This window comes from Hippopotamus amphibius, chromosome 6 (assembly GCF_030028045.1).
Source record: "Hippopotamus amphibius kiboko isolate mHipAmp2 chromosome 6, mHipAmp2.hap2, whole genome shotgun sequence".
NCBI classification, from domain to species: Eukaryota; Metazoa; Chordata; class Mammalia; order Artiodactyla; family Hippopotamidae; genus Hippopotamus; species Hippopotamus amphibius.
In genome coordinates this window covers 135,358,078-135,374,338 of record NC_080191.1, presented here as the reverse complement: position 1 = coordinate 135,374,338, position 16,261 = coordinate 135,358,078, and the positions used below count along the sequence as shown (strand labels likewise).

At 37.9% G+C, this 16,261-nt stretch overlaps 1 protein-coding gene across 6 annotated transcripts in view; it reads right to left on the bottom strand.

The window, feature by feature from the left end:
- The window catches only part of LEKR1 (leucine, glutamate and lysine rich 1), a 247,638-nt gene that overhangs the window by 204,461 nt on the left and 26,916 nt on the right, over positions 1 to 16,261 (bottom strand). For 2 of the 6 annotated variants that reach the window (XM_057739611.1, XM_057739612.1), the window contains 2 exons: positions 10,972 to 11,186; positions 10,085 to 10,152 (listed from right to left, as the gene is read on the bottom strand). The exons of the other annotated variants lie outside the window; for them this stretch is intronic. The gene's annotated coding sequence lies outside the window, so the exon portion shown is untranslated. The remainder of the gene's footprint in view (positions 1 to 10,084; positions 10,153 to 10,971; positions 11,187 to 16,261) is intronic. 6 annotated transcript variants of the gene reach the window in all.

Genomic DNA, 16,261 nt, shown 5'->3' with positions numbered 1-16,261 from the left:
TTAAAGGCCAATTAGCAGGGATCATATTAGGTGATGGGAGGCCTGGTTGTAAGGCCCCCATTGGTTGTATAACTGCATTGACTGCTCTGAGATCTGTTAATAAACGCCATTTACCAGTTTTTTTCTTTATTGGAAATACTGGAGAGTTCCATGGGCTAAAAGATTCTTCAATATGTCCTTTTTCTAACTGTTCAGTCACTAATTCTGTTAGAGCTTCTAACTTTTCTATGGTTAAAGGCCACTGCTCAACCCATACAGGTGTATCAGTTTTCCAGGTCAATGGGATTGGTGCTGGGGGAAGCAGTAAGCTTTTACGAACAGTGGCCACTAGTGAAAAGACTGATATCCAAGACCTTCTCTATTTGCATTACCTTCAGCTGGAATGGGAAAGTTTCCCTTGATGATATTTACCAAGACCTAACCCTGGCTGATATCCTTGATTTATTAGCATTTCTTGACTTTGCATACTATAAGTATCTATCGTTGGGATGTGGATTTCAGCCTTCCATTGTTGCAATAAATCCCTTCCCCATAAATTAATGGGAAGGTCTGCTATATAGGGTTGCAAGTGGGCTGGCTGCCCATCTGGGCCAATACAAGGCAATATTTTAGCACTTTGCTGCAAGCCATGAGCTCTACCTAAACCTACCACTGTAATGTCTGCAGGACAAGTAGGCCAGCGAAAAGGCCAATGATTACTGCTTATAATTGAAACATCAGCACCTGTGTCTATTAATCCTCTAAAAGCTTTTCCATTTATAGTTACTGAGCACGTCGGGCGTGTTTCTAAAATTTTTTCAGAGAGGAAAACTCCAGCCTCTCCTGTGCTTCCAAAGCCTCTCGTTCTCCTTACTTTTGTATTATTGCCAATCTTATAATATGGCAGAATAAGCAACTGTGCTATTCTATCACCTGGATGGGCTTTCTATGGAACCGAAGTTGATATCATCACTTTAATTTCTCCAGTATAATCATTATCAATCACTCCAGTATGAATTCTAATTCCTTTTGATGTTAAACTAGACCTTCCTAGTATTAAGCCAACGGTTTCTTTTGGCAAAGGTCCAGTAATTCCTGTTCTGACCAATGTTGGAGTTTCTGCAGGCAGTATAATAATAGATTCTGCACAAGGAAGGTCTAAGGCTGCGCTGCCTGCTGTGGCTGGTGATAATTCCATGGCACTGCGGAGTATTGGGCCACTTCTGTCTGTTTCTAGATCTGATAGGCTCCCTTTGGTTGTGGGGCTAGGAGTGAGCCCCGTTGATAGTTTCCCGACAAAGGGGTTCCATCCTTATGGAAGTTAGATTTACACTGGCTTGACCAGTGAAATCCTTTTCCACATCTTGGACAAAGTCCAGGCTGTTTTTGCCCTTTCATTACATTATCTTGAAAATTAACAGCCCTTCTATCCACTCTCTTCCTACATTGTTTCTTTGTATGTCCTTGTTTACCACAGTTAAAGCATTTCCCTGGAAATTTGTTATTTATTTTCAGTCCAGCCATAGCTTGTGCCATCATTGTTGCTTTAAAGCTCTCAGTTCCCACTCCCTGGCACACTCTAATATAATCATTTAATGTTCCCTTTCCTTTCATAGGTCCAATGGCCTTCTTACAATCTGTATTCGCATTTTCAAAGGCCAATAATTGCAAAATAGTATCAGCAGCCTCAGCATTAGTGATCTGCCGCTTGATAGTCTCCTGTAATCTGGCAATAAATTCAGTATAGGGCTCTTTTGCCCCCTGCATGATCTTTTGAAAAGAGACAGGAGCTTGCCCTTTAGCTTCTATTTTCTCCCAGGCTCTTAAACAACAACGTCTCACCTGTTCTATGGCCTGATCTTCCATCAGAATCTGATCTTGAACTCTGCCCCAATTTCCACTACCTATCAATTGATCCAAGGAGATAGGAATCTGCCTTGCTCTATTGTGGTTTGGCCATAGTTTCGGCATGATCACACCACCAGGTTTTGAATTGTAAAAATTCTCCCGGGGCTAGTACTGCACGAGCCAACGTTGCCCAATCAGCTGGAATCAAACGAGAGCCTTCGGCTACTCCCTGTATGATACCTATGGTGAATGGAGAATTTACTCCATAATTTTGTACTGCTTGTTTTAATTCTTTCAATATTTTGAAGGGTATCAGCTCATGTACTGCCTCATAAATTCCATTAGGATTATTAGGATCCACTCCAGGTGCCACCCTTTCATGAACAGTCACTGGAAATGCCATTTGCATAGCTTCCAGATCTCCCTCTTGTCTAGCCTGCAAAATGCCCTTCTGTAAGGGTGATAAAACTGAGTGTCCTATAGACACAGGAAAGGCATAAGCTCCCCCAGGCGGCATTAAAGAGGGTGGAGGAGGGGGCAGTATTGGAAGTTCGCCCTCCTCCACAAGTGAGGGAGCCGATGGTCTTAATCCCTCAGCCATTTGTATTCCCTTCTGTTTTTCAGTTTTGTTTGGCACCGCACATGCCCATCGGTCCTCTGACGGACCGGCTTCTTCATCAAAGCTATCATTTGAGCCCTCAGGAGCCCATAGAGGCTCTAATAGAGGCTCTAATACTGACTTACTCAGAGACCACATTTGACCGAACAGAACCTGGTACGGGAGTCCCTTTAGAATGCAGTTTTTTAAGTTCGTTCCCAACCTTATCCCTAAGTACATAAACCCAGTGTTAGCCTAAAGAAGGAAACCACATACAGTATTCTCAACTATTTACAGAATTTCTAACAATCGACCTTCACTTGCTTTTTACAAGACCTTCACTTGCTTTTTACTCCACCTGCCCTTAGGAGCTGCCGTAACAGGCATACATCTGGTCGATATTAATCTAAACTTTTATTTCCCATATTTTACCCCGAACATAGACTACCCAAGAGATTTACTTACTGGCAGGATTTTCTCAGAGGCCTCTTACTCTCCTCTTGGGGGCTTCACGGCACTTCCCAATTCTTTACTTTCATCAATTTCACTTTCCGTGAACCTTCGTCACTCAAGCCTTTCGAGCCCCACGTTGGGCGCCACTTGCCGAGACCAGCTCGGCGACTCGAGGTGAGTGATGGGTGCCGCAAGCTTGAAGAAGACACAGACACAGACTGAAGAGAAAAGTGGGACCGGGGGGCTCAAGACCTCTCGGATCAAGAGCCCTGCTGACTCATCCCAGGTTGCTTTTATTGAGTTCGCGGGCTAAGATTCTCAGGTTACACTCATAAACAATCAAAGGCCTCACATGACTGAGGCAATTATCTTTGTTTACTTCCTGGGTCCGAGTTGAGCAGGTGTGGATTTGAGCTGGGGGTGGAGAGCAAAACAGCCCTGGGGGCAGGAGACCTCTCTCAGATATTAGGGGTCTGTGCCCCACCCGTGTTGGCCCCTCTGCGACTGTGCCTGTCTTAGGTTGTTCCTCCCTTGAGGAATCTTACCCGTCTCTGGCTAACCAGTCATACTCCAGGGCCAAACACGGTGATATAAGGATGCACCACCCCTGTTGGCCCCTCTGCGGCTGTGCCTGTCTTAGGTTGTTCCTCCTCTGAGGAATCTTACCCGTCTTTGGCTAACCAGCCATCCCTCAGGACCAAACAGGGTGATATTAGTCTCCACGCCCCACACCCTCAGCTCCTCCACTGCTCAAGCAGGACATTCTGAATCCCATCGCTCGGCCCACATACTTCAACACTTTCAATGTTTCAAAAAGGTTCCAGAATGTCTTCCCACAAGACACCAAACAACAGATCCAGAAACTTCAGAGAACATCAAGCAGGATAAATGCCAACTAAGACTTAACATCTCCAAACTACAGAAAATCAAGGATAAACTACAGAAAGAAACCAAAGGATAAAAACATTTTACCTAAGGAGGAACAAAGATAAAACATGTCCAACGTCTCCACAAAAATCATGAAAGCAAAAACACAGTGCAGTGAAATATTTAAAGTTTGAGAAAGAAAACAACCATGAACCTAGAATCCTGTACCCTGAGAAATTATCCTTCAAAGGTAATGGAGAAATAAGACTTTCTCAGACAAACAAAAATTGAAGAAATCTGCTGCTAGTAGATCTGTTTTGCAAGAAATTTTAAAATAAGTTCTTCAGAAAGAAGGAAAACAATATATGACAGAAATTCATATCAACATAAAAAAAAAGCAAAAGAGAAGGAATATGTGAAGGTAAAATAAAAACTTTTCCTTATTCTTAATTAGCACCATAGGTAACAATTTATTCAAACCAATGGGAGCAACAATATATTTGATTACATGTTTTATATATGTGTATATACATATATATATACACACATATACATTTATGTGTGCTTACTTATAAGTAAAATGAGTGGCAGCAAAGATACAAAGGATGGGAGGAAAGAACTAGGAATATTTTGTTACTATAAGGCACTTGCACTACCCATGAAGCAGTGAAGTGATATTTAAAAGTAGACTTGGATTAGTTATAAAAATATATTGTAAACTCTAAGGCAACATCTTAAAAATGCAAGAAAAAGAAGTATAACTGATATTGTAAGAAAGAGCAAATGGAATTGTATTAAATGCTCAATTAAATCCACAAAAGGCAAAAAAAGTACGGAGGACAAAAATAAAATAAAAACAAAGAAAAGGCAGCAAATAGAAAACAATAACAAAAAAATGGTATTAGATATTGATCCAACTATATCAGTTGTTACTTTGAATATCAATGGTTTAAATATGCCAATTAAAAGACAAAGATTGTCAGAGTGGATCAAAAAATAAGACCCAACTATAATGCTGTCTTCAAGAAACACACTTTAAATATAAAGACACATACACACTAAAAATAAATGGGTGGAGAAAGATACATCATGCTAACACTAATCAAAAGAAAATGAGAGAATCTATATTAGTTTCAGACAGAGAAGACTTCAAAGCAAGGAAAGTTATCAGAAATAAAAAGGGGTATTATATAATGACAAAGGGGTCAATACTCTAAGAAGAGATAATAAGCCTTAACAAGAGAGCCTAACAGCAGAGCACCAAAATATGTAAGGCAAAAGCTTATAGATCTGCAAGGACAAAAGGATTAATTCACTATTACAGTTGGAGACTTTAACACCCTTTGATCAAAAATGGACACCTCCCCACTTACATCAATGGACAGATCATCCAAACAGAAAATAAATAAGGACACGCAAGCTTTAAATGACAAATTAGACCATCTCGACTTAAGTGATATTTATAGGACATTCCATCCAAAAACGACAGAATCCACTTTCTTCTCAAGTGCACACAGAACATTCTCCAGGATAGATCACATCTTGCGTCACAAATCAAGCCTCAGTAAATTCAAGAAAATTGAAATCATGTCAAGCATATTCTCTGACCACAATGCCATGAGGCTAGATATCAGTTACAGGAAAAAAACTGTAAAAAATACAAACACATGGAGGCTAAACAGTATGCTATTAAACAACCAAGAAATCACTAAAGAAATCAATGAGGAAATCAAAAAATACCTAGAAACAAATGACAATGAAAACAAAACAACCCAAAACCTATGGGATGCAGCAAAAGCAGTTCTAAGAGGGAAGGTTATAGCAATATAGTGCTACCTCAAGAAATAAGAAAAGTAGTAAATAAACAACCGACCTTACACCTAAAACAATTAGAGAAAGAAGAACAAAGAAACCCCAAAGTGAGAAGAAGGAAAGAAATCATAAAGATCAGATCAGAAATAAATGAAAAAGAAATGAAGGAAATAATAGCAAACATTAATGAAACTAAAAGCTGGTTCTTTGAGATGATAAACATAATTGATACACCACTAGCCAGACTCATCAGGAAAAAAAGGGAGAAGATGCAACTCAACAGAATTAGAAATGAAAAAGGAGAAGTAACAACTGACACCACAGAAATACAAAAGATCATGAGAGACTACTACAAGCAACTATATGCCAATAAATTGGATAACCTGGAAGAAATGAATAAATTCTTAGAACAGTACAATCTTCCAAGACTGAACCAGGAAGAAATAGAACATATGAACAGATCAATCACAAGCACAGAAATTGAGACTGTGATTAAAAATCTCCCAACAAACAAAAGTCCAGGGCCAGATGGCTTCACAGGCAAATTCTATCAAACATTTAGAGAAAAATTAACACCTATCCTTCTCAAACTCCTCCAAATTATAGCAGAAGGAGGAACACTCCCAAACTCATTCTATGAGGCCACCATCACCCTGATCCCAAAACCAGACCAAGATGTCACAGAAAAGGAAACTTACAGGCCAATATCACTGATGAATATAGATGCAAAAATCCTCAACAAAATACTAGCTAACAGAATCCAACAGCACATGAAAAAGATCATACACCATGATTAAATGGGGTTTATCCCTGGGATGCAAGGATTCTTCAATACATGCAAATCAATCAATGTGATAAACCACATTAACAAATCGAAGGATAAAAACCATATGATCATCTCCATAGATGCAGAAAAAGCTTTTGACACAATTCAACATCCATTTATGATAAAAAACTTTCCAGAAAATGGGCATAGAAGAAAATTACCTCAACATAATAAAAGCCATATATGACAAACCAACAGCCAACATCGTTCTAAATGGTGAAAAACTGAAAGCGTTCCCTCTAAGGACAGGAAAAAGACAGGGGTATCCACTCTCACCATTATTATTCAACATAGTTTTGGAAGTGTTAGTCACAGCAATCAGAGAAGAAAATGAAAAAAAAGGAATTCAAATTGGAAAAGAAGAAGTAAAATTGTCACTCTTTGCAGATGATATGATATTATACATAGAAAACCCTAAAGACTCTCCCAGAAACCTGCTAGCACTAATTGATGAATTTAGTAAAGTAGCAGGATACAAAATTAATGCGCAGAAATCTCTTGCATTCCTATACACTAACAACAACAAAGCAGAAAGAGAGATTAAGGAAATGCTCCCATTTACCACTGCAACCAAAAGATTAAAATACCTAGGAATAAACCTGCCTAAGGAGGCAAAAGACCTATATGCAGAAAACTTTAAGACACTGATGAAAGAAATCAAAGATGATACAAACAGATGGAGGGACAGTCCATGTTCTTGGATTGGAAGAATCAATATTGTTAAAATGACTATCTTACCCAAAGCAATGTACAAATTCAACGCAGTCCCTATCAAATTACCAACGGCGTTTTTCACAGAACTAGAACAAGAAATTTTAGGATTTGTATGGAAACGCAAAAGACCCCGAATAGCCAAAGCAATCTTGAGAAGGAAAGACGGAGTTTGTGGAAGTAGGCTTCCTGACTTCAAACTATACTACAAGGCCACAGTCATCAAGACAGCATGGTACTGGCACAAAAATAGAAAGGAAGATCAATGGAATAGAATAGAGAACTCAGAAGTAAGCCCAAACACATATGGGCACCTTATCTTTGACAAAGGAGGCACAAATATACAATGGGAAAAAGACAGCCTCTTCAATAAGTGGTGTTGGGAAAATTGGACAGCTACACGTAAAAGAATGAAATTAGAACACTTCCTAACACCAGACACAAAAATAAACTCCAAATGGATTAAAGACCTACATGTAAGGCCAGACACTATAAAACTCCTAGAGGAAAACATAGGCAGAACACTCTATGACATACATCAAAGCAACATCCTTTTGGACCCACCTCCTAGAATCATGGAAATAAAATCAAGAATAAACAAATGGGACCTCATGAAACTTAAAAGCTTTTGCACAGCAAAAGAAACCATAAACAAGACTAAAAGGCAACCCTCAGAATGGGAAAAAATAGTTGCCTATGAAGCAACGGACAAAGGATTAACCTCCAAAATATACAAGCAGCTCATGCAGCTTAATACCAAAAAAGCAAATAACCCAATCCACAAATGGGTGGAAGACCTAAATAGACATTTCTCCAAAGAAGACATACAGATGGCCAACAAACACATGAAAAGATGCTCAACATCACTAATCATCAGAGAAATGCAAGTCAAAGCCACAATGAGGTATCACCTCACACCCATCAGAATGGCCATCATCACAAAATCTGGAAACAACAAATGTTGGAGAGGGTGTGGAGAAAAGGGAACTCTCCTGCACTGTTGGTGGGAATGTAAGTTGGTACAGCCACTATGGAAAACCATTTGGAGGTTCCTTCAAAAACTAAAAATAGAACTACCATATGATCCAGTAATCCCACTCCTGGGCATATACCCAAAGAAAACCATAATCCCCAAAGAAACTTGTACCATAAAGTTTATTGCAGCACTATTTACAATAGCCAGGACATGGAAGCAACCGAAATGCCCATCAACAAATGAATGGATACAGAAGATGTGGCATATATATACAATGGAATATTACTCAGCTATAAAAAGGGATGAGATGGAGGTATATGTAATGAGGTGGATAGAACTACAATCTGTCATACAGAGTGAAGTAAGTCAGAAAGAGAAGGACAAATATTGTATGCTAACTCACATATATGGAATCTAAAAATGGTACTGATGAACTCAGTGACAAGAATAAGGATGCAGATACAGAGAATGGACTGGAGAACTTGAGGTATGGGAGGGGGCGGGGGGTGAAGGGGAAACTGAGATGAAGCGAGAGAGTAGCACAGACATATATATACTACCAACTGTAAAACAGTCAGTGGGAAGTTGTTGTATAACAAAGGGAGTCCAACTTGAGGATGGAAGATGCCTTGGAGGACTGGGGCAGGGAGGGTGGGGGGGACTCGAGGGGGGGGGTCGGGGAAGGGAGGAAGTATGGGGATGTGTGTATGGAAACAGATGATTGAACCTGGTGTACCCCCCAAAAAATAAAAAAAAAAAAAGAGAGACTAAAGCCAAAAAAAAAAAAAAGAAGATGTGGCATATATATACAATGGAATATTACTCAGCTATAAAAAGGGATGAGATGGAGGTATATGTAATGAGGTGGATAGACCTAGAGTCTGTCATACAGAGTGAAGTAAGTCAGAAAGAGAAAGACAAATATTGTATGCTAACTCACATATACGGAATCTAAAAATGGTACTGATGAACTCAGTGACAAGAACAAGGATGCAGGTGCAGAGAATGGACTGGAGAACTCGAGGTTTGGGAGGGGGGCGGGGGGTTGAAGGGGAAGCTGAGACAAAGCAAGAGAGTAGCACAGACATATATATACTACCAACTGTAAAATAGCCAGTGGGAAGTTGTTGTATAACAAAGGGAGTTCAACTCGAGGATGGAAGATGCCTTAGAGGACTGGGACGGGGAGGGTGGGGGGGACTTGAGGGAGGGAGGGAATACGGGGATATGTGTATAGAAACGGATGATTGAACTTCGTGTACCCCCAAAAAATAATAAATAAATAAAATTTAAAAAAAACAGATGATTGAACTTGGTGTACCCCCCAAAAAACAATAAATAAATAAATAAATAAATAAATAAATAAATAAATAAATAAATAAATAAAAAGAACTTTTATTGAGATATAATTGACTACAATAAACTGCATATATTTAAAGTGCAAAAAAAAAATCAGATATGAGAATGCCTATGATTTTTATGTCATGTTGTTTACTTATACTACATAAAAAGGTAAAGAATAAAAAGTTACAAGTTTCTTTGCTACCAAAAAAAAAAACAAAAACAAACTGGGTTTTTTGAATCTCCAGTAAGAAGAAAGCAATCAGAAGGAAAAAAAGGACTTTCTTGCCTTTTCTTCTATATATCAATACTTCTTTTATTTCATGTTTATATATTACTTATATAATACAATATATTATTAAAGACAGTAAAGTGTAACACCAAACAAAAGAATCTGACAGGCAAAAACCCTCCAAATTTAAAATTTTAAACTAAATACTTCAAATTTTTTATTTTTCTGCTTAAATATTATTAAATAATTTACTATTCAGACTTGAAATTCAAGAAAATGTAACAAAAGTTTCTGATCAAACACTAAAGATTGACATTTAATGTAATTATTAAAATTTGTAATACAGTTTAATAGACGTACTTAATCCTAAGAGATTTAAGAAAGTTTCTACTTTACAAGGACACGACGTTCATTATAATCATTAGTTCATGGTTTACTTACATCAGCTGTCGATATGTTAAATGGAGAAATAGGGACTTCCCTGGTGGTCCAGTGGGTAAGACTCCACACTGTCAATACAGGGGGCCCAGGTTTGGTCAGGGAACTAGATCTCCAGATGCATGCTACAACTAAGAGTTCACATGCTGCAACTAAGAGTTCACATGCAGCAAAGAAGATTCCACATGATGCAACTAAGATTTCATGCAGCCAAAATAAATAAATAAATAAATAATTACTTTTTTTAAAAAAAGAAGAAACCAAGCTTTAAAAAATAAATAAATGGAGAAATATTCAAAGGAAAAGCCGTGAAACAACAGCAAAAACCCTCTTGTAGAAGTGTTTGTATAAGTTCAGTGAAGTGTCTTTAGGCAGACTAAATTGCTGATTAGACTCAATAGCATTATGAACTCAATCTTTAATTTTATTCCAGTTTCAATGATTTAGAATCATGTGCCAATTTTAACATTTTGGCATTCTTTTCATAACATGAAAGCCTTATTCTATAAATCTAAATATTCAAGGACATTTAAAAATAAATGTTATATATCAAAGCTACCAAAATTCACCTGATTTTTGATAGACAAATCTTCCTAATGATAAAATTAAGATACATATCTGGGGAAAAGTAAAAACAATCCACCTCAACTTATAGTTACTGAATTAATTGGTTTCTAGTTATTCAGATATAAATATATGCCTCAAAGGAATGCTCAAATTATATTTAAGAATTATATTTAGTAATCAGTAGTAATTAATAAACAAACCCAAATCCATTAAGGTGTAAATTATACTGATACAGAGAAATTCTAGAAAAACAAAGCCAAGTCTACTTTTCATACTTTTATTCCAAACTAAATAAATGACAGACAAGAATAACATATTCTAACCTTTCTGTTTTGGATTCGTTGTCAATTTTGTACTGTTCAAAATCTTGACTAAGAGACTGTAGCTTTTCTTGAAGTCTCTTTTCACGTTCTACACTTCCTTGATAAAATTTCACCTCTTTTTCCATTGCTTTCACTTTTTCTTCCATAGCCTTAAACTCATGAAGAATTAGATAGCTGACTCCACAGTACTTACAAACTTTTTCTTCAGGAGACATCTAGAAAATAGAACATACATTTACTGAAATGATATTTTTTTAATTCTAAAAAATAACGTTCAACTGAACATGTTATTGAAACCACATTGATCAAATGAAGTGAATGTACGAGGGTGAGTTAAAAATTATCTGCACTCCAGTTATATTAAAACTTCTGTTGGCTGCACTGTCTTACCAGCGCTTTCTGTTCAAGGCTACTGTCTTCCCAGTCACTGCTGTGCAGGTGTGAATGGTAACATCCGTTCATTTGTAACTGCAGTGTGAGCAAAAATGGATGTCCCACTTGTGATTTGCATGAAACAAGAGTAGCACGCAGTGATTCCTTTTTTGTGGTCTAAGGGTGTACCTGGTGCCGTTATTTATTGAAGACTTTGTGCACAGTATGGAGAAAGTGTTTTGTCACGAAGAAGTGTGTGTGAATGGATAGACAAGTTCAAGGAAGGTTGCACAAGTGTTAGCCATCAGGAAGGAGCCGGACACCCGTCCACATCCGTGGCTGATGACAACATTGAGCATACACGTGAAATGATTCTGTCAAATAGACAAGTAACAGTGGATTATGTGGCAAATCATTTGCAAATCAGCTATGGCTCTGCATATAAAATAATCCACGACACACTTAGGTTTTGAAAACTTTGTGCCGAAGCCTAAACTTTGGATTAAACACAGAGGACTGCTATCTAAGGGCATTGTGATCTTGCATGACAATGCACGTCTGCACACTTCTGCCCACACAGTTGACACTCTGCAAAAACTTCATTTTGAGGTGTTAAAGCATCTTCCCTATAGTCCTTATCTTGTTCCATTGGACTTTCACCTGTTTGGTCCCCTGAAAGCAGCCCTTCGAGGACAAAGATTCACTTCTGATGAAGAAGTGAAGACATTGGTGCATTTGTGGCTGGCAGCTCAGCCTAAAACATTTTTTAATGAGAGAATACGAAAGCTTGTTGACAGATGGACCAAGTGTATTGAAAGCAAGGAGACTGTCAAAAAAATGATGCATTTTTCTTGTCTAAAAGTTAATTAAAATAAATTCTATAGCCAGTGTGCAGATAAGTTTGGACTTACCCTCGTATACTGTGCTATGCCATGGAGTAATAATTGCAACACTGTCTACATCTGGATAAAATTTTAAAAACTGGCATCAAATTGACTCTGACACACAATCTTGGAAATAGAATAGGGTCTTTCAGAGTAATAACTTCTTCATGGTATCTCTAAGAGAGATTTACTCTTAAAATATTTTCCATAAAATAAAACTAAAAATGATGAAAACATCTTTACAATTCTTGTTTTAAGATGAGTTTTCCATGATGTAGGAAGAAATCACTGGCCTTTCACTGACAACTGCACTGTGATCCTGGAGATGCCTCCTAGCTTATTCAGATCTCATTTTCCTCATTTATAAAACTATGGCATTGGGCCAAATGAACCCTAAGTTTCTGTTCAGTTTTAACATTTTATGATTTTTACAGAATTTAACATTCTGTCATAAAACCACAAACAGGAGAAACACTTTGAATCTAATCTCCTCTTCCTAAATCAGATAGTTCTTTTCCCCTCAGGCAGGTACAGTAATATTTGTTTTACAGATAAGGAAATGGGGACGGGAATTCCTAGGTGGAGCAGTGGCTAAGAATCCACCTGCCAATGCAGGGGGCACGGGTTCCATCCCTGCTCCAGGAAGATACCACATGCCGAGGAGCAACTAAGCCCATGCGCCACAACTATTGAACCTGTGCTTTAGAGTCCATGAGCCACAACTATTGAGCCCACGTGCCGTAACTACTGAAGCACATGCACCGAGAGCCCGTGTTCCACAACAAGAGAAGCTATGGCAATGAGGAGTACGTGCACCACAATGAAGAGTAGCCCCCTCTCTCCGCAGTTAGACAAAGTCCGTGTGCAGCAGCAAAGACCCAACACAGCCAATAAATAAAGTTTTTAAAAAAAGGAAAGAAAGAAAGAAATGGGGACTACTGAAGTTAAATAACCAGCTGATAAGTGGAGAAGTTGGCATTAAACCCAAGTCTATTTTAAAACCAGCACTTATGCCTGTAACCATTTGTATCATATTTATCTACCATGTGAATGTCAGCTAAATCTTCTTACTTCCTTCAGATAAAATGCTTATATATCTTTGGCCAGATAGGGGCAGTGAAAAATGGAATTTTAGCAAAGTCAAGAGAGAGGTAATTCTTTTTTCTGTGTCAAGTATATAAATATTTCTCAAGTAGCCTCTACTTGTCTCACGAGTCACAAAGATAAGAGACAGCTTCATTAAATATTTGCTCCAGGGCACTAAAACTAAAGCAACACTTGGATTACACAAGGAGTGCTTACTCTTAATGCAACCTCCTTTAAGACTGTAGAAACGGCTCCTATAACTTAAGAGTGATGCCACCATATCTGCCTATCAGTGCCATCCACCATATGTGCCTGTCTGTGCCATTATACAAGAGTCAGTTGAAACAAATAATAATTTTTTACACAGTAAAATTTTTCTCATTTAAACTTAAATAATAAAAATTTCAAATTAAAAACCATGATATAATACTATGGGATACAGATGAATGACTATATTAATCACCTAAGAGCCACTGACACCAAATTTACAGATTTATAAAACAACAAGTTGGAAAGAAATCTTAAAGATAACCTGGTTAATTGAGACTACCCCAACCTAGATAATCTGTTATCCAGACTCTATTTCAGCATCCCAAATGATGAGAAACTACTTTGTAAAGCAGCCTGTTCCATCTTCTGATGGTTTTGTCTATGAGGAAATTCATTCTCATGCTGACCCCAAACATGCCTCCCTGGAGCATCCACCGGTCCTAGACCACCTAGAACCATGAGGAATAACCCAGGCCTTTTTCTAATACTTAAAGACAGCTATTAGAAACACTCTGTATCTTCTAATTCTCCAGGTCAACACGTCCAATTCCTTCAGCTGTTTCTCATATGACATGATTTTTAATTTCTTCCTCATTCTAGATAATTTTCTCTGAACATGTTCCAGTATTCTACATCTGTTTCAAGGTATGGTGCCCAGAATTGAATACTTCATTGGTCCCACTAAAGCAGAGAGGACTCAAACTTCCCACATTATAATATCTCATTAATACCATTAGTAACATCATCTTATGCAACCTTAGATCACAATGGTCTTTTGTATTTTGGGCAATTATATGTTGCTATTATATACTATAACTGGCTTTTATGTTAAGTCCCTATTTAAAAACACACTGCAGTGTAATATACTGAATATACCAATCCATTCCTTCCTACTTACATCCCCTTTCACAGAGAATCCACCTTCCACAGTTCTGGCTGCTCAGTTTGGTAATATGACTAAAACCCCTCCAACCCATCCACCCTAGCATGGCTGAGTGGTGGATGAGGGTTGGACATCAGACCTAGAAGAACCAAGCCCTGTGCTGGGATGAGCCAGCTAGGCCTGTAAGTCTTGAAGACCAGGCAATTAGGATACCTTTAGCGTAGCAATAATAAAGAAGGGTCACATACAAGGTACAGAGTAAGCCACATTATTAGGATGAGAGAGAAGAATGAGCAGACAGACACACAAAGGGAAGATGAGAAAAAGACATTGTGGATCCAGAGTGAGAGAGAAAAACACAAAACCAGTCTCTGTCTTATTCCCAATGACCTTTCAGTTTCTTCCTTCAGTCCCTATTAAGACCCAGTTGCCCTACTTGCTCTTTGGAATCCATGCCCAATCTTCCTCCACTATTCTCTTTTTTTCCCCTAAAGCTACCTATTCCTTACAACCAGTAACCCTCATTCTATTATGTGAGCATTTGGCTTTTCAGATGTAAGTTCAGAACAAGTATAATTGTAAATAGAAACAAAATATATTTTTAACGTGTGTGTGTGTGTGTGTGTGTGTGTGTGTGTGTGTGTGTGTGTGTGTGTGTGTGTGTGTATTTATATACATATGTTTTAAACTCAGACTTTAGTTAGTGACTTTGGTATCCAGAAAATTCTAACCTTTGTATCTGCAAAACTGATCCTTGCAAGTTGTTTTATCCATCTAATTTATTGATAAAAATGTTGACTATGACAAAGTTGAAGGTAGAACTCTATAGCATGTCATATCTGCTTGAGTGATACTAATCTACTACTCGGCACATTACAGATACAGTGCTTCAACTGGCTAATAAACTACCCAATTATTTGTGTAACCAGTCTATGTTTATTCATATTGTCTTTAGGAATATTAAGACAAACTTTGTCAAATGACTTCATAAACTCCATATATTCTATGTCAACTACAGTTCCTGGATCTAGTGACTCTACACAAAATGGAATGGCAAGGCCTACATTCCGGTTCTCTTTAAGAACATAAAATTGGCTCCAGGGTTATTGTCTTCTCTAACATATCCTCACAAATCACCCTTTAATGTTATATTCTAGAATCTTGTCTGGGAGTTAACTGGTTGTAATTTATGGTCATTCTATACATGGAATGGTGTTTGCATGTTATCCTCTTACTCTCTACATGTTCTCAAAGATCATGAGTGGCTCTGCAATCTCACTGAAAGGAACTATCAGTCCCCAGGAATATAATTCATCCAGGTCAAGAGACCTGAACTAATGCAGAGCATATGGGTATTTCCTCACAGTCCCTTTGCCCATCATGAGTTTTGGTTCCTTCTCATCAATTTGAAAATTATATTCTTACTCTAAGGAACTCCAACCCTTAACCTATTAATTCCCTGCACCTGGGAAAGTGTCATATCCTTATTCTAAATAAAACTCTTGGTGGATGAAGCTTATTTGCAGCCTGATGTACAAAACACAAACAGTATAAACTTCACAACTATGAAAGCTATCAGAATATTATTCCACCATAGCAATCATCGTGGGGAAAGCTGAAATAAGTGAAATCTACATTCTGTAGAACAGGTCTTCTAGAAGTTCATGAAGCCAAAACATGATATTCATTATGATCTAGGAAACAAGACAAATTATAAAATAATAGTTTCATAACAGTAGTCTCTATGGACCTAGAGACTGTCATACAGAGTGAAGTGAGTCAGAAAGAGAAAAAC